This window comes from Balaenoptera ricei, chromosome 16 (genome assembly GCF_028023285.1).
Source record: "Balaenoptera ricei isolate mBalRic1 chromosome 16, mBalRic1.hap2, whole genome shotgun sequence".
Taxonomy (NCBI): domain Eukaryota; kingdom Metazoa; phylum Chordata; class Mammalia; order Artiodactyla; family Balaenopteridae; genus Balaenoptera; species Balaenoptera ricei.
Window position 1 is genome coordinate 116192811 of NC_082654.1, and position 22685 is coordinate 116215495.

At 43.4% G+C, this 22685-nt stretch overlaps 1 non-coding gene and 1 pseudogene across 1 annotated transcript; one reads left to right on the forward strand and one right to left on the reverse strand.

Moving 5' to 3' along the window:
• Window positions 1-12503: 12503 nt before the first annotated feature.
• On the reverse strand, window positions 12504-18060 carry LOC132350480 (myelin protein zero-like protein 2; annotated as a pseudogene).
• A 1552-nt stretch (window positions 18061-19612) lies between these two features.
• LOC132351373 (small nucleolar RNA SNORA61) lies at window positions 19613-19741 on the forward strand. The gene has a single exon (XR_009498309.1). It is a non-coding gene; the product is annotated as a small nucleolar RNA SNORA61 (small nucleolar RNA).
• Window positions 19742-22685: the final 2944 nt, after the last annotated feature.

A 22685-nucleotide genomic window follows, 5' to 3' on the forward strand; every position in this document is an offset into this window, starting at 1 on the left:
TTTCTTTGCCTCACCAAAGACTGCAGGGGGAATGGGTGGTACTGGGCAGTGTTATGTGGCTGCCCTTACTTTGACCATTTCCACAGCAGGCCTGGCCAGCAACAAGGCCTGACTTAAGCTATGTCTAGCTCTGTCACCATGCTGAGTTGTCCCCCTTTAGCCTGATCATGGGCTTTCCCAACCAAAAATATGTACCGTTAGGCTCCTTCACTTCTGCGGGGGCCTCAGGAGAGGCAGAAAACTTCATTTGCATCAAGATGTGCTATTATATGTCAATTATATCTCAATTAAACTAGGGGAAAAAAAGATGTGCTGGGTGCAGGGCAGCTTGCAGCTTTTCTCTTTCTCTCTCACTAACCTCCGTTTTATAGAAATTATGGAATATTTAAAACATACAGAAACTTACAGATATTGTTAAAATCTAAGAGATATTGCCATTTGATATATTGACTACTTCCTTTCATTGTTTTTGGACCAAAAATTATGGCTAAACCAGTGTCTGAGATGCTTTTCAACTCTTCAACTCTTTAAAAAGCAATTACTTGAATTCCCTGGTGGTCCAGTGGTCAAGACTCTGCACTTCCACTGCAGGGGGGCACAAGTTCAATCCCTGGTGGGGGAACTAAGATCCCACATGCCCCGTGGTGCAGCCAAAAAAAAAAAAGCAATTACTATAATACAATTTTTTTTTTTTTTTTAATTTTTGGCTGTGTTGGGTCTTTCTTGTTGCACGCAGGCTTTCTCTAGTTGCAGCGAGCGGGGGCTACTCTTCATTGCGGTGCGTGGGCTTCTCATTGCGGTGGCTTCTCTTGTTGCGTGGAGCACGGGCTCTAGGCATGTGGACTTCAGTAGTTGCAGCATGCAGGCTCAGTAGTTGTGGCACGCGGGCTTAGTTGCTCTGCAACATGTGGGATCTTCCCAGACCAGGGATCGAACTGGTGTCTCCTGCATTGGCAGGCAGATTTTTAACCACTGCGCCACCAGGGTAGTCCTACAATACAATTTTTGAATGATGAAATATTTCAAAATTTGAGAAAAATTTTGAAGACAATATGTACATACAGTCAGTGTGGAGTAATGAAGTCTTGAGAGCAGAAAAGTAACAAAATGTGTAGTCCATTTACATAGTTTTTTAAAGAATATTGCTTCCTGTAGTATAGTTTGTGTGGGTAGGTGTGTGCTATCTTGATCCAGTTTTGAGGCCCTAGCTAGAAGCTGGTCAGTTCCTCTTCTTGAACAGCCCGTTAAGTCCATACCACCAAACACCACCCTTACTGGGCTCTCACACTCTGGGGCCATCATATGCTCACCCTAATTGCCCCAGGACTAGATATCAGACAACCAGGGACAGCCCCTGTGCCCCAGAACCTTCTGAAATTATTCAAATTAGCCAGTCCTACACCTGTTTGCTCTCTTTCCTTCCAGCAAAACCACAGTAAAGATGCTTGCCCATAGTTCCCCCTTGCTCTGCTGTGAGACTGACCTGGTACTTCCCTTGAGTGGCCATAGGTGGCATGCTGTGTTCTCCCCCGAGAGCTGTGAGTACAAAACACTGTAAAACTCTTTCCGGTTTTTTTTCTCTTGATCTGCATCTGACGGAGCCATGCCTCATCCGAGGTAATATGGTTAAAACAATTCCTTCCCACTGTACCTTCTAGTTCAAAACCATCATGGCTGTGTAGGTGGGAGGGAGCCTGGCACTAAATTCCATGCATCTGTCCCCCAGTGCCCCTGAATACTAGCACCTTCTGGGGAGCAGCCCCTCCTGCCTCTGGTTCTTCACAGCAGAGTTTGTGCTCCCCAAGGGCCAATGGGCAAGGAGGCCAGGGATAACCAGTGATTCTTTTTTTTAAAAAATAAATTTATTTATTTATTTAGCTATTTTTGGCTGCATTGGGTCTTTTTTTTTAAATTCATAACAGAAAATATTTATTCAATATTAAGCACAATGATATTTAGTACAAGTGAATGCTGGTACAAACTTTTTTTTTTTTTAGTCTTGATATTTCAGCTTATCTTTTTTTTTTAACATCTTTATTAGAGTATAATTGCTTTACAATGGTGTGTTAGTTTCTGCTGTATAACAAAGTGAATCAGCTATACAAATACATATATCCCCATATCTCCTCCCTCTTGCGTCTCCCTCCCACCCCTCTAGGTGGTCACAAAGCACCGAGCTGATCTTGCGTTGGGTCTTCATTGCTGCGTGTGGGCTTTCTCTAGCTGCGGCTAGTGGGGGCTACTCTTTGTGGCAGTACGCGGACCTCTTATTGCAGTGGCTTCTCTTTGTTGCGGAGCACGGGCTCTAGGTATGCGCAGGCTTCAGTAGTTGTGGCACGTGGGCTCAGTAGTTGTGGCTCGTGGGCTCTAGAGCACAGGCTCAGCTGTTGTGGCGCACGGGCTTAATTGCTCCGCGGCATGTGCGATCTTCCCAGACCAGGGCTCGAACCTGTGTCCCCTGCATTGGCAGGTGGATTCTTAACCACTGCGCCACCAGGGAAGTCCCTTGGCCAGTGATTCTTGAGCCTCACTCCATGTGGGAAAGAGGTTAGGATAGGACAGAAGTGTGGGCCCAGGCCACGTGGGTTGCAATCCTCCTCCTGAGAGCTTGCTAAATGCTAAGCATTTTCATTACCTATGTTTTTGTCGGAAGTTTGCTTTTCTATCACTTGGGATTTATTAAGCAGCAATGTGTCCTAACATTTTCATTTTGACCACTTTATGAAAAGATAAACCCCAAGTTTTATCCTGGAAAAACGGAACAAATTTGAGATCTTTATCCTCATAATAGGAGTGCTCAATAATGTTGACTTTGAAAGTTTCTGACCTACAACAGATGAAAAAGGGGGATTGGGGTTTGTAAGTTAACAATCAGTTGACTAAAGTAGTTTGATGTGTGGGTGGTAATGAGAGAGTCAGAGGAAAAAAAGAGAGAGAGAGAGAAGGAAAGGATGGGACTTATTCCTCTTCTGTATAGTGAAAGAGAAACCAAAACTTTCCTGCATCAGACAGCTTCATATCAGGAAGCATTAAAACTACCTAAACTCTTGCCCTTGTCAGGGTATCCCAAGAGGCAGCCCACATCGGGTGCTATAAAGGAACCAGGGGGACTTCCCTGGTGGCGCAGTGGTTAAGAATCCGCCTGCCAATGCAGGGGACACGGGTTCGAGCCCTGGTCCGGGAAGATCCCACATGCCGTGGAGCAAGTAAGCCGGTGCGCCACAACTACTGAGCCTGCACTCCAGAGCCCGCAAGCCACAACGACTGAGCCCGAGAGCCACAAATACTGAAGCCCGCGTACCTAGAGCCTGTGCTCCGCGAGAAGGCACCGCAATGAGAAGACCACGCACCACAACGAAGAGTAGTTCCCACTCTCTGCAACTAGAGGAAAGCCCGCACGCAGCAACCAAGACCCAACACAGCCAAAAATAAATAAATAAAATAAATTAATTAAAAAACAAAAACAAAACTATGGGCCCTCCTCATGCATTCTTAACTAAATGGATCAACTTAACCACAGATAATTTAGCACTCCAATGGCCATTAAGAGAAACTTCTGACCTCCCCAAACTTGTTTTTCTCAGAATGAAATTAGAAGACTGTGGCTCTAAAATTAAACCGATTGAATGGGATGCATATTTTAATTGGTACCTGGAGGCTTCCAAATGTATCCAAGATTCTAAAATTGCCTCTTTACAAAATACCATTTCTAAATTAACCAAGGTGAAAAAACAATTGAAAGAGGACCATAAAAATCTTCTGAGGCCTCTTTCCCCCCTTCCCCCATCCTCTTTGTCTCTAGAGCCAGCTTCCTCTTTCCCTTCTGTACTGTCCCGAACTCCTCTATACACTCCACTTCCTCATCCTAATCCCATCACTGAACTTTCCTTTTTCTCTGAACCTCTCCATGTCTCCTCCTCTCCTGAACCTATTAAAATCTGCGCCTCTTAAATCAGACCCTCTGAGGATCCAAATGCTAAGCCTGTACTAACACAACATTCTAAAGCAACCATACTCCAATAAAAATTAATTTAAAAAATGCTTTAATTAAAAAAATGCTGTCTCTAATTTCTTATGTTCACTGTACTAAAGCTGAACTATGAGCCATAGTCAAAGATTTTCCCGAAGTAACTGAGGATCCCCAGAGATTTGCTGAGGAATTTAATATAGTCATTCAAACATATCAACTGGGCTTCTCTGACTTACATCAACTAATTCATATCCTTATCAGTAAAGGCCAGGCGCACACTGAATGAAAACTGCCAATTGAGATGATCCTGAGAAATCTTTAGAATTACAACCTGGGGACAAAGAAACCCCTGTTGCCTTATTATCAGGCTCATGGAATCACCGAGTGACACCATTTGGCAATTCTTAGGACTTTCCCAAAACCAGCTGATCAGAATAAGATTCAAGCTTGTATCCACAAGCCCAATGAGCTCATGCATGATTATTACAGCCAGCTCCAAATCGTCTTTAAAGAAAATTCTGGTCTTCCTTTGGATGCTGAATCTACTTGAGTTGCCTTTAAATCTATGTTCATTTAACAGGCTGAACTGATATCTTTCTCTTCTAGTTAAAAGGAGCAGGATATAATGGGAAATTATGTCCACTATAGATTTAGTTAGTTTAGAAAACCAACTCACCCAAACCCTAGATGATTCAACTTAAAGGAAGACTACTAAAATCCTTAATCTTCAATTCCAAAATCGGAGGCCTCTAAACAAAACCAAAACCCTTCTGGTCTCCATCATAATTTCTAAAAGCTAGGACACTGGAAAAATTACTGCTACAAGTTTCAGTACCCCAAGCACCTTCAATCCTCTAACCAGCCTTACCAATGTTCTCCTCATACCCAAGGACTCTGAGGAACTACAGGGGATTTCCTCAGTTCTTTCTCTTCATTGACTCGAAGAAACTACTCTTTAGATTGGGAACGAATCTCTTTCTGTCCTTTTTGCACCAGAGCTACACTCTTGGTGCTCAGCCCCACTACCATTAAAAAGCCCCTGCCTCCGAGTACTAAAATGCTTCAAATAGTGGGGGTCTCTAACAAACCTCAACGGGTTTTTTTCTCTAAAACTATTCCCTTTTGCTTAGGTCCTCTAAGAGATACTCACCATTTTTTCCTTTGTCCCTCCACCTCTATTTATTTATTGACCCAAGATATCTTAGAAAAATAACATGCTGGAATTTCTTTCTCCCAAAAGGGAGAAACAATTCTAGAATTTGAGAGCAGCAATCAAAATAGCCAATTAGGTGAATCAAATGGCCCTTCAACAGCTTTTTTTTTTCTCCATCTCTGACACTGGAGCTAATTCCAAAAACACTAACCATTTGTCCCTATTCAGTCAGCTACCACTCTCCTTATGGGCAAAATCCTCAACTGATATTTGCAGTACCCATATGCACCTCCTATTAAGATCCAAATAAGTCCCTCAAAACTTCTCCACGGGATTAATCAATACCCAAAAATAAAGAGGCCCTTCAAGGCATTAAGCCAATAACATAAGGCCCAGGGCCTCATTACCCCCTGCACCAGTCAGTGCAACACTCGCATTTTACCTGTGAAGGAACCAAATAGTTGTGGATGGAGGCTTGTCTAGGACCTGCGAGCCATAAACAGTGTTGTCATCCCTCAACACCCTGTTGCCCCAACTCTTACGCTTCATTAGGCTCCATCCCTACTGAGAGCAAATTTTTTGGTGTGATTTAATTTCTGTAGTGCCTTTTTAAAGTATCCCAGTACATAAGTCAATATAGTATCTTTCTGTCTTTACTTGGGAAGGCCAGCAATATACCTTTATAGGAATGCCCCAGGGTTTCACTGAAAGCCCTTCTTATTTCTCACAAACATCATTTATTTATTTATTTTTTTGCCACACCAGGCAGCTTGCGGGATCTTAGTTCCCCCATCAGGGATGGAACCCGTGCCCCCTGCAGTGGAAGCGCAGAGTGCTAATCACTGGACCACCGGGGAATTCCCCTCACAAAATTTAAATGCTGATCTGGGACTTCCCTGGTGGCTCAGTGGTTAAGAATCCGCCTGCCAATGCACGGGACACGGGTTCAAGCCCTGGTCCGGGAAGATTCCGCATGCCGCGGAGCAACTAAGCCCGTACGCCACAACTACTGAGCCTACGCTCTACAGCCCGCGAGCCACAACTGCTGAAGCCTGCACACCTAGGGCCCGTGTTCCACAGCAAGGGAAGCCACTGCAAGGAGAAGCCTGCCCACTGCAATGAAGAGTAGCCCCCGCTCGTTGCAACTAGAGAAAGCCCGCGCGCAGCAATGAAGACCCAACACAGCCAAACAAAAAAACAAAAAAAAGGCTGATCTAGATGATATCAAGTTCTCTGGAGGCTCCACTTTAATAGAATGTGTGGATGACTTACTTCTCTGCTCCCCCTCCTATGCCTCCTCACAAGAGGAAAACACCCATTTGCTGAAACTCCTAGCCAAAAAGGGACGTAAAGTCTCTAAAGAAAAAATTACAATTTGTTCAAATTCAAGTTTGATATTTAGGACATCTATTCTCAGAACAAGGACTGCATCTAGATCCAGACAGACTTCATGGAATCTTGAACTTCCCAAAGCCCCAGATCAAATGCAAACTGCAATGTTTTCTTGGATTGGCAGGCTATTTTCTCAACTGGATTCCCCCAAATTTCCCTTACAGCCCAACCTTTATATTCCTTGTTAAAAACTACTAAACCGGACTCTTATCACCTGGGAAGATTCAGGTGACAGGACTTTCCAAATCTTAAAGGAAAATTTAATACCTTCCCCTGTCCTTGGACACCCCAATTATCAACTTCTTCTCTTCCTTTTTGTGTATGAAAAAAGAAGGGAATGCCCATGGGGTACTCACCCAAAAGTATGGGGTCACCACTGACCCATAGGGTATTACAGCCAACAGCTAGAGCCTGGAACATGGGGATACCTCCTAATCTCCACCTCAGAGCTGTACCTGCTACTGCCCTCTTTGTAAAGACTGAAGAAATAGTCATGGGATCCTCTCTAACCATCTTTGTGCCACATGCTGTTGAAGCTCTTAACCCTCATCATAATCAACATTTTTCAGTAAGCCATCTCACTTCCTATGAAATTCTCCTGTTAACTGCCCCTTAAATCACTTTTCCTACTCTAATAACCTTAACCCTGCTACTCTTCTCCCCTCTTTTACAGATGACACACCCCCCCACACACACCGTGACTGCTTATAGGAAATGCCCTTAGATAATGTTGACCTCTCATGGTTCACTGATGGTTCTTATTTAAAAGATGAACATGGTAACTATCATGCTGGATATGCAATGTCAACTCTTCTTTAAGTAACTGAAGTGACACCTTTGCCTTTGACTACTTTGGCCCAATAAGCCAAACTATGTGCACTCACATGGGCCTGTATCTTAGTCAAGGGCAAAACTGCCAACATTTACACTGACAGTAGCTATGCCTTTGGCGTGGCTCACGATTTGGGAACGTTATAGAAACAACATGGCTTCCTTACTTCCAGCAGAGATCAAATTAAAAACAGCCTTTATGTTCAGGAATTATTAGAAGCCATATTCTTACCTGCTGCTTTGTCTATTATCAAGGTTCTGAGGCATGCTACGCTTCTTTAGAAGCTAAAGGAAATCACCTTGTTGATATTTCCACAAAAAAAAAAAAAACTACCCTTTTGGAACTTCCCTGGCGGTTCAGTGGTTAAGGCTCTGCGCTTCCAATGCAGGGGGCTTGGGTTCGATTCCTGGTCGGGGAACTAAGATCCTGAATGCTGCACAGCGTGGCCAAAAAAAAAAAAAAAAAAAAATGCTGCCCTCAAAGGGTCATGGTCCAAAGGAATTTGGACCCTTCTGATTGTTGGATCTGTCATCAGAAAACCCAATCTGTCCATGACAGCCATGACCCTTTAGTCTTCATCTCCACTGTGACAACTAACTATAGCCACACCCCTTTGGATATTTTTCATCAGGTCAGAACTTCTACAACCAGATTTTCCTGTACTTTGCTTTGACCTCTTCCGTGTCATAACTCTCAATGCAGCTAACCATACCTATTCCACCTGTACAATTCTCACCACTAGGTTAGGTCTGCTTGCCATGGCAAAACAACTCCCTTCTGTATGGCCTTTGAGAACAAAGTCCACAGAACATGATGGTTTCTCCCTAACTGTTCACCAAACACCACTGACCTACTGAAAGGGCCAATAGAATAATCCCAATTAATGGCACTATTAATAATCAAACCCTAGCAGGAGTCTTACATGCACCACCTGATCTTATCTTTGTAACAAACGGGCCTCCTGATGGGCTTATGAATGTTTAGGCAGTTGGCAGATTGGAGGCCAATGCTAGTTACTAGGATTTCTAACTGTCCCCTTGGACACTCATAATAAATCTGAAGCCTCCCATTGTTCCTGTCATTCATCTTCTCCATTAAACCTTCATTGCCACCTTAAATGGGAATTCCCAGGAGGTATACATGACTCTAGATTTGCTTTCATTGGAAGGGCACTTATTCATGCCAATGAACAAATGATTAGAAATCTCTCTGGAGGAACTTCCCTGGCAGTTCAGTAGTTAAGGGAACTAAGATCCCACATGCTGCACAGCGTGGCCAAAAAAAAAAAGAAAGAAAGAAAAAAGAAGTCTCTCTGGAATTGGGAAAACTTGCTGATTCTACCAATAAGGCAATAGCAGTCCAACAACAATTACTTGACTCATTGGCCAGAGTAGTTTTGGATAATCGCTTAAATCTTAATTACCCAGCATTTGTGTGATTGCAAACATCACCTACTGTGCATGGATAAATTCCTCTGGAGAAGTAGAAACCCCATAGGCATACCTTAGATATATTTTGTGTTTGGTTCTAGACCACCGTAAGAATGAGAATATTGCAATAAAACAAGTTACATAAATTTTGATTTCCCAGTGCATATAAAAGCTATGTTTACACTATACTGTAGTATGTTCGGTGTACAATGGCATTATGTCTAAAAAACAATGTACATACCTTAATTAAAAAACACTTTATTGTAAAAGAATGTTAACCATCATCTGAGCCTTCAGCGAGTCATAATCCTTTTGCTGGTGGAAGGTTTGAAATATTGTGAGAATTACCGAAATGTGACATAGAGACACAAAATGAGCACATGCTGTCAGAAAAATGGTGCCAATAGACTTGCTCAATGCAGAGTTGCCATAAACCTTCAATTTGTAAAAAAAAAAACCCTCTATATCTACGAAGCACAATAAAGTGAAGTGCAGTAAAACGAGGTATGCCTGTACATAAAATTAGGGAACAAGCATATTGGCTACAACAAATTTCACTGACAATCCATGATCCTTTGATTTGCTTTTGGCTTAAAATCCCAACTTTTAGTGGTCTTTTATTGATATAGAAATATTCAGTAATCTGTACAATATTTAAAAAATTATTTTTATCAGTTTCTAAGTTACTGTGTAAGATTTAGCTTAATGTACCAGTTAATGGTCTATCAGAAGATTATATTCTTCTGCCAGGAAGCCTTCATTAAAAAAAAGGAGATTTTTTGCAGGGGAACTTCCCTGATGTGCAGTGGTTGACTCTGCACTCCCAATGCAGGGGATCCAGGTTTGATCCCCGGTCAGGGAACTAGATCCCACATGCATGCTGTAACTAAGAGTTTGCATGCCACAATTCTAAGGAGCCCACATGCCACAACTAAGGAGGCTGCCTGCTGCAACTAAGACCCAGCGCAACCAAAATAAATATTTTAAAAATAGGAAAGGGGGGCTTCCCTGGTGGCACAGCGGTTAAGAATCCTCCTGCCAATGCAGAGAACACGGGTTCGAGTCCTGGTCCGGGGAGATCCCACATGCCGCGGAGCAACTAGGCCCGTGTGCCACAACTGCTGAGCCTGCGCTCTAGAGCCCACAAGCCACAACTACTGAAGCCCACGTGCCTAGAGCCCATGCTCTGCAACAAGGGAAGCCACAGCAATGAGAAGCTCATGCACCACAACGAAGAGTAGCCCCCACTCGCCACAACTAGAGAAAGCCCACGCTCAGCAACAAAGCCCCAATGCAGCCTAAAATAAATAAAATAAATAAATTTAAAAAAAAAAAAAAAAAAAAGGAAAGGGGCTTCCCTGGTGGTGCAGTGGTTAAGAATCTGCCTGCCAGTGTAAGGGACATGGGTTTGAGCCCTGGTCCGGGAAGATCCCACATGCCACGGAGCAACTAAGCCCGTGTGCCACAACTACTGAACTCTGCGCTCTAGAGCCCATGAGCCACAACTACTGAGCCCACGTGCCACAACTACTGAAGCCCACGCATCTAGAGCCCATGCTCTGCAACAAGAGAAGGCACTGCAATGAGAAGCCCGTGCACTGCAACGAAGAGTAGCCTCTGCTCACTGCAACTAGAGAAAGCCTGCGCACAGCAATGAAGACCCAACACAGCCAAAAATAAATAAATAAAATAAATTTATTTTAAAAAAGGAGATTTTTTGATGTTTTATAATACAATAATATCAAAACAAAACTCATTAAAAAAACTTGTTTTATTATGGAAAATTTCAAAAATACAGAAGAATAAAGAGAATAGTATAATTTTTTTAAAAAAGAGGGAACTGACCAACAAAGATGAAAATGCAGCAAATAAATGAAAAGTGATAATGCTGGGAGTGAAACTGGAATTGAGTATAAATGGAGTTACAGAAGAACTAGCTGAATGGGGGAATGTTGACACTGCCGCTCTTCAGGAGACTAGATCCGCAGCCAGAGGAACTTGTTGAAGGGGAACTGATAACAGAAATGAGGAAAGTGTAACGAAAAGGATGAAGGTGTCCTAGAGGATGTGATGCTGGCAAAAAAACCTTCACATTAAGGGATTCTTGGAGATATTTCATGACATAAAAAGTGGAAAGGATACACAACATTGTAAATCAAATGTACTTGAATAAAATAAATTTTTTAAAAAGTGGAAAGGATAGGGACTTCCCTGGTGGCGCAGAGGTTAAGAATCTGCCTGCCAATGCAGGGGACAGGGGTTCGAGCCCTGGTCTGGGAAGATCCCACATGCCATGGAGCAAGTAAGCCCGTGTGCCGCAACTACTGAGCCTGCACTCTACAGCCCACGAGCCACAACTACTGAGCCTGCTCACCTAGAGCTGTGCTCTGCAATGAGAGAAGCCACCGCAATGAGAAGCCCGCGCACCGCAACGAAGAGTAGCCCCTACTCGCCGCAACTAAAGAAAGCCCGTTCACAGCAACAAAGACCCAATACAGACAAAAATAAATAATAAATAAATAAATAAATTTTTAAAAAGTGGAAAGGATACAATGCTGCAGGCTGATCCAAATTTATAAAGGAGTGTGACAGTTCACCAAAGCATTATTATTGTAAGTTATACAATGAAAAGAAGAAGCAAGCATTCTTCAGACTACTCTTGGGAAGTTTTTACAAATAAAACACTTTAGGGAATTCCCTGGTGGTCCAGTGGTTAGGACTCCGAGCTTCCACCGCAGGGGGCACGGTTTGATTCCTGGTCGGGGAACTAAGATCCCGCATGCCACACGGAGTGCCCCCCCCCAAAAAAAAAAAGTTAAAGAAAACCCCACTTTAACGCAGATGCAGAGAATGGACTTGAGGACAGGGGGAGGGGGAAGGGTAAGCTGGGATGAAGTGAGAGAGTAGCATTGACATATATACACTAGCAAATGTGAAATAGCTAGCTAGTGGGAAGCAGCTGCATAGCACAGGGAGATCAGCTTGGTGCTTTGTGACCACCTAGAGGGGTAGGATAGGGAGGGTGGGAGGGAGACGCAAGAGGGAGGGGATATGGGGATATAGGTATGCATATAGCTGATTCACTTTGTTATACAGCAGAAACTAACACAACATTGTAAAGCTACAATAAAGATGTTAAAAAAACCCCACGTTAATGCTCAAGTTTTCTAATAAGCTATAGAATACAAAATAAATATCATTTTAGTATTGTTTTAATTTCCCAATACACTTTTTTTTTGGTGGGGGGAGAATTAGCTTACCTTTTAATTGAGAGTGTGAGAAGGAAAGAGTAAACATGTTAACTTTAGCAGCAAGAATGCTGCTCTAAGGATTATGACAGACAAGTTGGCTTTTATCCCATTTGATGCCAATATATGTGTATACAAGTCAAAATCCACAAGGAGTGTTTAAGGACCAAAAGTTAGCTTCTTAGTATACAAAAGCTAATGAGCATTTGAAAAATATTTGCACTTGGAAATTAAATAAAACCTTAGTAACAGGGCTGTGTGCGAGTCTGGTGATATCTGCTCAAGAAGTGCCCTATGCTGGCGCCAGAGGAACATTGCTTGTCTAGGTGGTTTTATACTGCAGAGCTGGTTGGAAGACAGGTCACAACTGGAAAGCCAAAGAAAAGCTTCCATTAACTTCATCTTATTTTAGGGTTCTGGTTCTTGGAAATCTTCAACTTCCATCTAAGAATGTTGGTCTGTGTCTTCCAAACGGGGACTATTTTTCTTGGTTGAGCTTTTCTTTTTCTTTTGATTTTATCTCCACCACTTTATGAGCTCTTTCAGCCCACCACTTTTTCCAGAAATGCTGGAAGAGGACCGCCACAATTACTATTCTGACCGTCAGTGCACAAGCTGAGCCGATGGCCAGAGCAAGGAAGTGGATCTCAGAGACATGTACAGTGTGCACGATGCTGAGCCAGATCTCCCCTATCAGTCCATCAACGTCAGATGGGTTCTTCACCTGGCAGGTTTATGTCCCACTGTCATCAAACTGCAGATTCCAGAGTATAATGGAGACATCATACCGGCTCGGGGTTCCCATCCCAGACCACCCGGTCCTTGAAACTCCCACTCATGGGTTTGAAGGGATCCACATGGTAGTAGAAAACAAACTGCTCAGACCACCCCCACCTCCAGGTCACTGTTAGTGCATCAGCCATAGGGGCAAAGCTGGGGAAAGTGCACAGAAGATAAAGAGAATTAAATTGTTCTGTTCCTGCGTTTAGAGAGTGTACCATAAAGCTCAGGGATTTTTATTCTTAAGAATAAAAATTCTCGGGAGTTCCCTGGCAGTCCAGTGGTTAGGACTCCATGCTTTCACTGCCGAGGGCCCGGGTTCGATCCCTGGTCCGGGAACTAAGATCTCACAAGCCGTGTGGCGCAGCCAAGGAAAAAAAATGAATAAAAATTCTCAGGAGTCCCATGTAACTAAAGACTCTGAGAATAGAAAATTTGATTAAATCACGTAGTAATCAAATACAAAGATTACTACAAAAACAATACAGCTCCAATCAATCCTTGTCTAAACTATATTATCAAGCACCTGTGAGCAACCCTAAATTGTACTGAAAACTGTACATAAAAGCCAACCACACTTAGGCTCTAGAGGGAAAGTCAAGAGCAAACCTTGATAATGCTTCCTGTCACGCCTTCACCCTAAGATTTCGAATGTCTGTGCTCTTCACAAATGAGACAACTTTATAAAAGCTGCTTTTAAATTTCAGACGTTGGATCACAGTAAATTCAGTGTGAAATAATCCACTGTGGGATAAAAGTTCACGGGGGTGACAAATGGAGTTAAGGAAGTCTCCGGTGCCTTCCTTCTGAGAAATACTACACCCACAGGGTTACAGTGGATGGCTAGCACCTCAGAAGGCTACACTTCCTTCTGTATACAAGTGAAACTGCCTCAAGGAAACGGAAGCTTTTTTTCTGAAGTGATTAGTATGAGTACCACACTTAAGACTTAAATAACAGGTTCTAACCCTCCATGTGGAGTGGAGAAAGGCAGTGGCTTAGAGCAGAGATGGAGCCCCAGGGCAGCCCTTTCAGAGTGGTAGCTGAAGATAGTAGGATTTCTGGTTCTCTTTTCCCTTCATCTAAAGCTGCACTGTGTGATAAGGGGGCCATTTAGCCACATAGGCTTGTTGAACACTGGAAATGTGGCTAGTATGACTGAGGACCTGACTTTTTATTTTGTCAAGTACACAACATAACATTTACCATCTTAACCATTTCTAAGTTCAGTAGTGTTAAGTACATTTGGTATTGTGCAACCAATCTCCATAGTTTATTTTTATCTTGAAAACCTGAAACTCTCTGCTTATTAACAACTTCCCATTTCCTGCCTCCCCCCAGTGTCTGGCAGCATCACCATTCCAATTTCTGGCTCTATGAATCTGACTACTTTTGATACTTCATGTAAGTGGAATCATACAATACTTGTCTTTTTGTGACTGGCTTATTTCACGTAGCATAAGGTCCTCAAATTCATGTCCCAGAATTTCCTCCCTTTGTAAAAAGGCTGAATAATATTCCCTTGTCTGTATACACCACATTTTGTTTACTCATTCATCTGGCAATGGACACTTGGGTTGCTTCCAACTTTTGACTATTGTAAATAATGCTGCTACGAACATTGGTGTACAAATATCTCTTGAGACCGTGCCTTCAATTCTTTCGGTTACATATCCAGAAAACAGAACTGCTGGATCATATGGTAATTCTTTTTAAATTTTTGAGGAGTTATCATACTGTTTTCCACAGCAGCTGCACCATTTTACATTCCTATCAGCAACACACAGAGTTCCAATTTCTCCACATCCTTGCCTTAATGTAAATTTAAAACTCATAATTCAGTTATGGAAAAACTTTTAAGTATGTTTGGAACAACAAGGATATAGGAAACTGCTTTTTCAACTGTAAATTTTATGAAATCTAAATATACATTAAGTATTCCCAATACAAATTAAAATTCCTGACTTAAAAAATATATGGAGATGTGCTGTAAGTGGAAAACACACCAGGCTTCAAAGAAGAAAAAAAGAACATAAAATGTCTCATTTATAATGTTATATATTGACTACATACGAGATGATATTTTGGATATGTTGATCCAAATAAAACTATTAAAATTAATATTACCTGTGCTTTTACTTTGTAAATGTGGCTACTAGAAAAAAAATTAAATACATTTGCAGTTCACATTATATTTCTATTGGACAGCACTGCTATAGAGGTAGCTACTACCACTCGTACCACATAATGAAAGCCATCAGATTCTGGAAGACAAGCTCCTTCTGCAGTCCAAATTGTTGTAAGTCAAGCAAGCCCTTTTTTTCTTTTTTTAAAAAATTAATTAATTTATTTATTTACTTATGGCTGCGTTGGGTCTTCGTTGCTGCGCGCGGGCTTTCCTTAGTTGCGGCGAGCGGGGGCTACTCTTCGTTGCGCTGAGCGGGGGCTACTCTTCGTTGCGCTGAGCGGGCTCCTCATTGCAGTGGCTTCTCTTGTTGTGGCGCATGGGCTCTAGGCATGTGGGCTTCAGTAGTTGTGGCAGGCGGGCTCAGTAGTCGTGGCGCACGGACTTAGTTGCTCCGCCCGCACCAGGGCTCGATCCCGTGTACCCTGCATTCGTAGGCGGATTCTTAACCACTGCACCACCAGGGAAGTCCCCAAGCAAGCCCTTTTCAATCTCCCTTCTGCCCTTGATATCTACATGCATCTTTCTTTTACTACAGGATTACCTGAATGAAAATTTCTATCCACTGTTACTGTGAAATGCTGGGCTATTATACTTAGTCCCTCAGTGGCTATCTGGGGTCCAGGCTTGAGTATCCTATTTTCTCTGTTTTGTTGGTGTATCATAGCCTGATGCCTTCCATTACAGTATCAATTAACTCCTGTGCCTGCGTCATGGCTGGGGGCTATGTGACAATACCACACCACAGAAAGCTCAGGAGATGTGTCCATGTGTTTGCAGAGTTGAAAGAGGCATTTTCATTTCTTCTCCTTCGACTTGACAGTGATTCCTTGACACAACTTCTCCTCCTGTATCTTTGTGATTCTTACCCACTTACAGCTTATTTCCACTCTGAAAGCAGTCAGGAATCTTACTTTTGTCTATGTGATGACAAAATAGTGGAGCAGGACCTAGACCAGGTGTGGTCACTTTCAGTGACTGTGGCTACAATCCCAGAGGGGTTGAGGGGCAGGGAGGGGGGGGACTATGGGGCCCCAGGAAGGAACCCTGAAATGTCAGGTAGGGAAGATCCAGAAGCTGGAATTGAGGCAGAAGAGCTGCTGTGACTAGAGCTGCTGCTCTTGACTACACCTCTTCTCATTTCTGTTGCTCATACTGGGGTCACTCTAGATACAATAACCATCACTCCAGTTCAAAGCAAAAATAAGCTTTCTCCCTAGAGGGTAAATTGGGTATAAGCTTTTTTTTTTTTTAATGGTTCTTTTTTTAAAAAATTAATTTATTTGGCTGCATCGGGTCTTAGTTGTGGCACGTGGGCTCTTCATTGTGGCGTGAAGGCTCCAGAGTGCACAGGCTTAGCTGCCTCACAGCTTGTGAGATCTTAGTTCCCCGACCAGGGATCAAACCTGTGTCCCCTGTATTGGAAGGCGGATTCTTAACCACTGGACCACCAGGGAAGTCCCTGGGCATAAGCTTTTTTTAAATAAAATTTTTATTTTGGAATAATTTTAAGTCTACAGATAATTTGCAAAGATAGTACAGGGAGCTCCTCTATACCCTTTACTTTTTTTCCTGTATTTAATGTCTATATAACCATGGCACATTTGTCAAGACTAAGAAATTCACATTGGTATAATACTCTTAATTAAACTATAGACTTTAGTCTGATTTTACCGTTTATGTCCTTCTACCGTTCTAGAATCCAAACCACAATCCCACATGGCATTTAGCATACAAGCCTTTCATATACCAAGATCTTGCCCCATTTTACCATTCACATTAATGTTTTGTTTTGATTTCTCGTTAGAGTATAGGCTCTAAAGTTTTGTATGGTTATGTATAATTCATAAATGTAAGTTTATTCATACTGGTGATGCCCACCAAAGACTACCGAAACACAGTTCTGGTCAAACAATGAAGGGTTATTAACTGCTATAGTGAGGGAGACCTGATACTATGGGCAACCATGCATCTCAGGAAAGGGGTGTTAAAGAGGGCTTATTATAGTGCTTGGGCTTGTGTTAGGTGATTTTGGGGCAGGCCCAAGGAAGCAGGGGTCTGCTCTGGTGCTGTCAGAAAGCGGGGCAATTCAGTGATTCGCTTAATAGTTTTTATCTGGAAAGCAAGAAAAATGGAGCAGGGCTAGAGTGGTCATTAGTGAAGCAACAGTCACTCATGTTAGCTAGGGAAGGGATGTTTGGTCATCTTTTTGTGGTTGCAGTGTCCATCTGTTTAGGCACGATTAGTCTTATTTTCTTCACCTTCCATCTCGTCAGAGACCTCATCTGACATCAAAATTCCATGACGTCGCTTATGTGTATCAGGGCGTTCAGGCCAGCTACCAACGGTGGCTCTGGGGGCTCCTTTACTTCTTAGAGCTGAACCTGATCATAATTAAGATGGAAAGCAAAAGGAGATTGCTTAGCAGCTTTTGCTACAGAATATGACAACAGTTGGTCCCTGACACTGCTAATTCGACACTGTACATGTGCTTAACAAATAACTCGTCGCCAAGGGCTGGAAAGTTCGATCTGTCTTTTTCAGAGCAGAAACACGGCTGGTTTGGATGTAGCAGGAACTCAAATGACACTGAACTGGCGTGCGTGTTTCTTCCAGAAGTGAAGATCTTAGTGGTGACATCCTCTGCCCCAGCACTTTGTCTCTGAGGACCAGGCCTGAACCGAAAGCCCTGCGGACCTGAAGCAGGGGTCACCAACCCCCTGGGGCCGCTACCAGTCCCTAGCCTGTTAGGAACCCGGCCACACAGCAGGAGGTGAGCGGCAGGCAACGAAACTTCATCTGCTGCTCCCCATCGCTCACATTACCGCCTGAACCATCGCTGGAATTACTGCCTGAACCATCCCCCCCCACCACTCGCATTACCACCGGAAACTCCAACCCCCCTAAATTGTCTTCCACAGTCCCTGGTGCCAAAAAGGTTGGGGACCACTGGTCTGAAGGAACAAGCCGAGGGAGCCAGGCGAGGTCCCGTGACCCTGCGGAGCAGCGACCCAAGACATGACAGCACAGCCTGCGGCCGCTCCTCAAGTTCTGCCTCTGGAGCCGCCATTATCGGTCTCCGCTGTTCCCGGTTCCCTCCTTCCTTCTCAGCAGGAAATGTCTCTCACTTCCTTCTACCACGCTGGTCTTCAATCCAGCCGTCCTTTGGGCTCACTGTCTGGGGGACTCTCCCCGTCAGTAGCTTTAGAAGCTCAGGCGTGCCTCACCAGCCCTACCCTGCCCCCGAGCAGAGATCACCCAGGTCCCGCGCCTCCCTTCCCAGCAGCACCCGGCTCTGCAAGCCCCGGCCCCGCCCTGCGCCTGGCGACCAATCCCCGGCTCCGCTCCGGACGCGTCACAATGGCGCCCTCGTGGCCCTGCCCCCGGACGCCCTCCTCGGAGACCCCCGCCCCGGCGCGGTCTTTGCGTCCTTCCGGCTCGCTTTCGGAAGTAGGATTGCGCCGCGTCTTACTGGAGAAGAAGGTGGGGTTTGGCGAGAACCCGGAAGCGGGGCGGGGGCGCGGGTTCCTGGGGCTGTCGTTCCCGGATGCTTGGGCACAGGACCGACAGGGGGCAGAACACGCCGAGAGCCGAAGGGCTTCCGGAGGCGATGCGTGCGCACGACGTGCGGGAGTTGTAAACTCCGGCCCGCCGAGCTCCTGACCACGCCCCTCTTAAGCCCCACCCAGGGGTTTCCGTTGTGATGATTAAACAGCGTCCACTGCCTCTAGTACTACTGCAGAGTTCCTCGCGTTTCACCCTCTTCTAGGTTCTCACAGGGGTAGGGACGACCGAGGTGCCGGATGTGCAGAAGAGCGGGAGCATGGAGACTCGGAACCCTAAGTGAAGGGTGGGACGGGGGCGGGACAGAAGGGGACGAGTTTGGGGAAAATCCCTTTTTTAGGGCAGGGATGTTGGGGAGCCCTGGACGGGTCCACATTCTAGGACCCGGAGGTATGAGAAGTCTGCGCCAACATGTAGGGACACCTTTAAGGGTGTAGACGTGGTTGGAAGAAAGCTCTTTTTACTTTCGTTTGTTTTATTTCTTAAGGCAGTACATTCACATGTTTAAAGACTCACAAACTTGCAGAAGGCTTTATTACTCAGAAGGTTTTCTCCTACCCATTTCCTGTTCCCTGAGGAAATATTTTCAAACCTTTGAATTTTTCTTCTCCAGAAGTTTTATTTCTTCCTTTTGTATCTGCATCTCTTCTCTGTATTTTTCCTTCATCAGCTTCACTAAATTTGAATACTTCAATCTGAAATATTTCCTGACTGATTTCCTTTGCCTCCTGGTCACACTTTGCTGCAGCATGTGTGTAGTCAGCCATTTGCTCTTCTCTTTTAATAGTCATACCTTTGACTACATTTTGCACTGGTTCCTTTTTGACAACTCATCTTGCAATGAGCCTGAATTCAGCAGGTTGTGGGAGTGGGTCCAGGGCTTTGTCTCACGCTCTCATATTTTTCTTTATTATAAAGATTTGATTGTAGTTATATTTTTCCACTTTAAAAATATGACATATACGAGATATATTGTAAAACGTATCTCGAAGGTGTAAAGAATACTACTCAATCCGGGATCTGTGTATCCACCACTAATCTGAAGAAGTAGTACTCTACCCCTTCCCCTTTCCCATTAGATCTGAACACTGCTCTTCGTGGTCATAAAGGGAGGAATAGTAGGAATGAAGCTGTCCTCACAGTGCTTGTAGTCTGCTATATAGCATGTGGGCTAGTTTCAAACAAGGTGTAATTCTCTTAGAACTTGTTTCCTCCTCCCCTGTAAAATGGCACAATCTTAGGCTTAAAGGGAGGCTGTATGTGAAGCTTGGGCAGTTGGTACAGTGATTGCTGACTGGTATTTCTGTATTTGGGAGAGATTTAGCAATGGCTTTCTTGCCTCTTGATTGAGAGTGTTCCTTTTTCCTAAGATCTGTTACCAGTAAAGCTGCATTCATCTGTGATTGTGGATATACAGAGTTGGGAGGGAAACTTTATGGGAAGACACAAGCTAAGGGATAATAGGCTCTTTTATCTGGAAACCTTGACCTTTGTGGGGTTTTTTGTTGTTGTTGTTAATGTTGGTACCTGGCATATAAGTGACCAATAAAAGACTCCTGGATGTAAAAAAGAAAGAAAAATAGAACTCCACCTTTTTTCTTACGACCCTTTGTGTGATCCCGATCATCACAGCTCCCCTCATCACTGTCTTGAATTTTATGTTTGTCAATTACTTGCTTTTCTTTATAATTTGACTAAAATTGTATCCCACAGAAAAATGTATTGAATAGTTTTGCATGACTTTGGATTCTGTATATGTTGTTTTCATACTTTATGTTTTCTTCTGTGCCTTTCTTTAATCAACCTTGTCTGTTGTCTTCACAGGAGTATTCCAAGACCAAGCGTAAAGCTATAGTAATTTTTGCTGTTTTATTTATTTGTTTATTTTTATAAATAAATAATTTTATTTATTTATTTTTATAAATAAATAAATGAATTTATTTATTTTTATAAATAAATAAATTTATTTATTTATTTTCGGCTGCGTTGGGTCTTCGTTGCTGCGCGCGGGCTTTCTCTAGTTGTGGCGAGCAGGGGCTCCTCTTCGTTGCGGTGCGCAGGCTTCCTGGACTAGGGCTCGAACCCATGTCCCCTGCATTGGCAGGTGGATGCTTAACCACTGCACCACCAAGGAAGTCCCAATTTTTGCTGTTTTATAGTATTCTATTTAGTAAGTGGTCAACAACTTATTTCTCCAGTATTCTGTTCAGGGACTTATATGTAGGTTGTTTCCAATTTTTGGTATTATAAATAGTGGTGCTTTGAATCAGCACATATCTTCTGGGGCACATGTGCCAGACTTACTTTTGGCTTCTATACATGTAATGCAATGTCATGTCATTACGTGAGGGATATTTCTCTACTGTTCTTTTTTTACGTTTTTGGGTTTGGTATAAGGGTGTACCTGACCTCATTAAATGAGTTGGGGCAGTGTTTCCTCCTCTTCCACTTTCTGAAAGATATTGTTTAAAGTTGGTTTTAATTCTTCTCTAAATATTTGGCATAACTTTTCAGCAAAACCATCTGGTCTAGAGATTTTGGGGAGAGTTTTTAAATTACAAATTCAATTTTTAATTTATTATTTATTTATTTATTTAAAAAAATCTAAGTACAGTCACTATTATATGTTTACAGCTCTTTTTTAAATGAATTTATTTATTTATTTTTGGCTGTGCTGGGTCTTTGTTGCTGCATGCGGGCTTTCTCTAGTGGTGGCGAGGGGGGCTACTCTTCGTTGCGGTGCGTGGGCTTCTCATTGCGGTGGCTTCTTTTGTTGTGGAGCACGGGCTCTAGGCGCGTAGGCGTCACTAGTTGTGGCACACAGGCTTCAGTAGTTGTGGCACACGGGCTTAGTTGCTCCGTGGCATGTGGGATCTTCCCGGACCAGGACTTGAACCCATGTCCCCTGCATTGGCAGGCAGATACTTAACCACTGCGCCACCAGGGAAGTCTGCAAATTCAATTATTTAATAGTTATAGAGCTGTTCAAATTATCTATTTCATATTGGGGGAGCTGTGGTAGTAGCTTTTGAGGAATTGGTACATTTCATCTAAGTTGCCAAATTCATGTGAGTAGAGTTCTTTATAGTTTTCCCATATTACCCGTTGAGGTTGTTTTGCCAAAATTGGAATATTTTCAGTCATTATTTCTTCGGATACTTTCCAGGCCCACACTCTTTTTTTTTCCCTCCTGGGATCCCATGATGTGAACGTTAGCTCTTTTGTTATAGTCCCACAGGTTCTGGAGGCATTGTTCACTTTTGATGCTCTATTTTCTCTCTCATTCAGATTGGATAATTTCTATTGTTGTTTATTCAAGTTCTCTGACATTCCCCCCTCTGTTGGCTCCATTCTGCTTTGGGCCCATCTAGTGAGTTTTTAATTTTGGTAATTACATTTTTCAGTTCTAGAATTTTTACTTGGTTCTTTAAATCTTCTGTTACTTTGCTGAGTTGTACCTTTTCACTTGTTTCAAGCATGTTCATAATTGCTCATTGAAGCATTTTTGTGATGGCTGCTTTAAATTCCTTGTCAGATATTCCAGATATTGGTGTTCATGTCTTCTGGTTTCCTTTGTTTTTTTGTTTTTTTTTGTTTTTGCTGCACCACGTGGCTTATGGTATCTAGTTCCCTGATCAGGGATCATACCCGGGCCCCCTGCATTGGGAGTGTGGAGTCTTATCCACTGCACCACCAGGGAAGTCCCTGATGATTTTTTTTTTTTTATAAATTTATTTTATTTTTGGCTGTGTTGGGTCTTTGTTGCTGTATGCGGGCTTTTCTCTAGTTGCGGCGAGCGGGGGCTACTCTTTGTTGCGGTGCTCAGGCTTCTCATTGCGGTGGCTTCTCTTGTTGCGGAGCACAGGCTCTAGGTGCGAGGGCTTCAGTAGTTGTGGCACGTGGGCTCAGTAGTTGTGGCTCACGGGCCCTAGAGCGCAGGCTCAGTAGTTGTGGCTCACGGGCTTAGTTGCTCCGCGGCATGTGGGATCTTCCTGGACCAGGGCTTGAACCCATGTCCCCTGCATTGGCAGGCGGATTCTTAACCACTGTGCCACCAGGGAAGCCCCCTGATGATTTTTTTTGATGCTGGACATTTTCAGCATTTTCATGAGACTCTGTCTCTTACCCAAA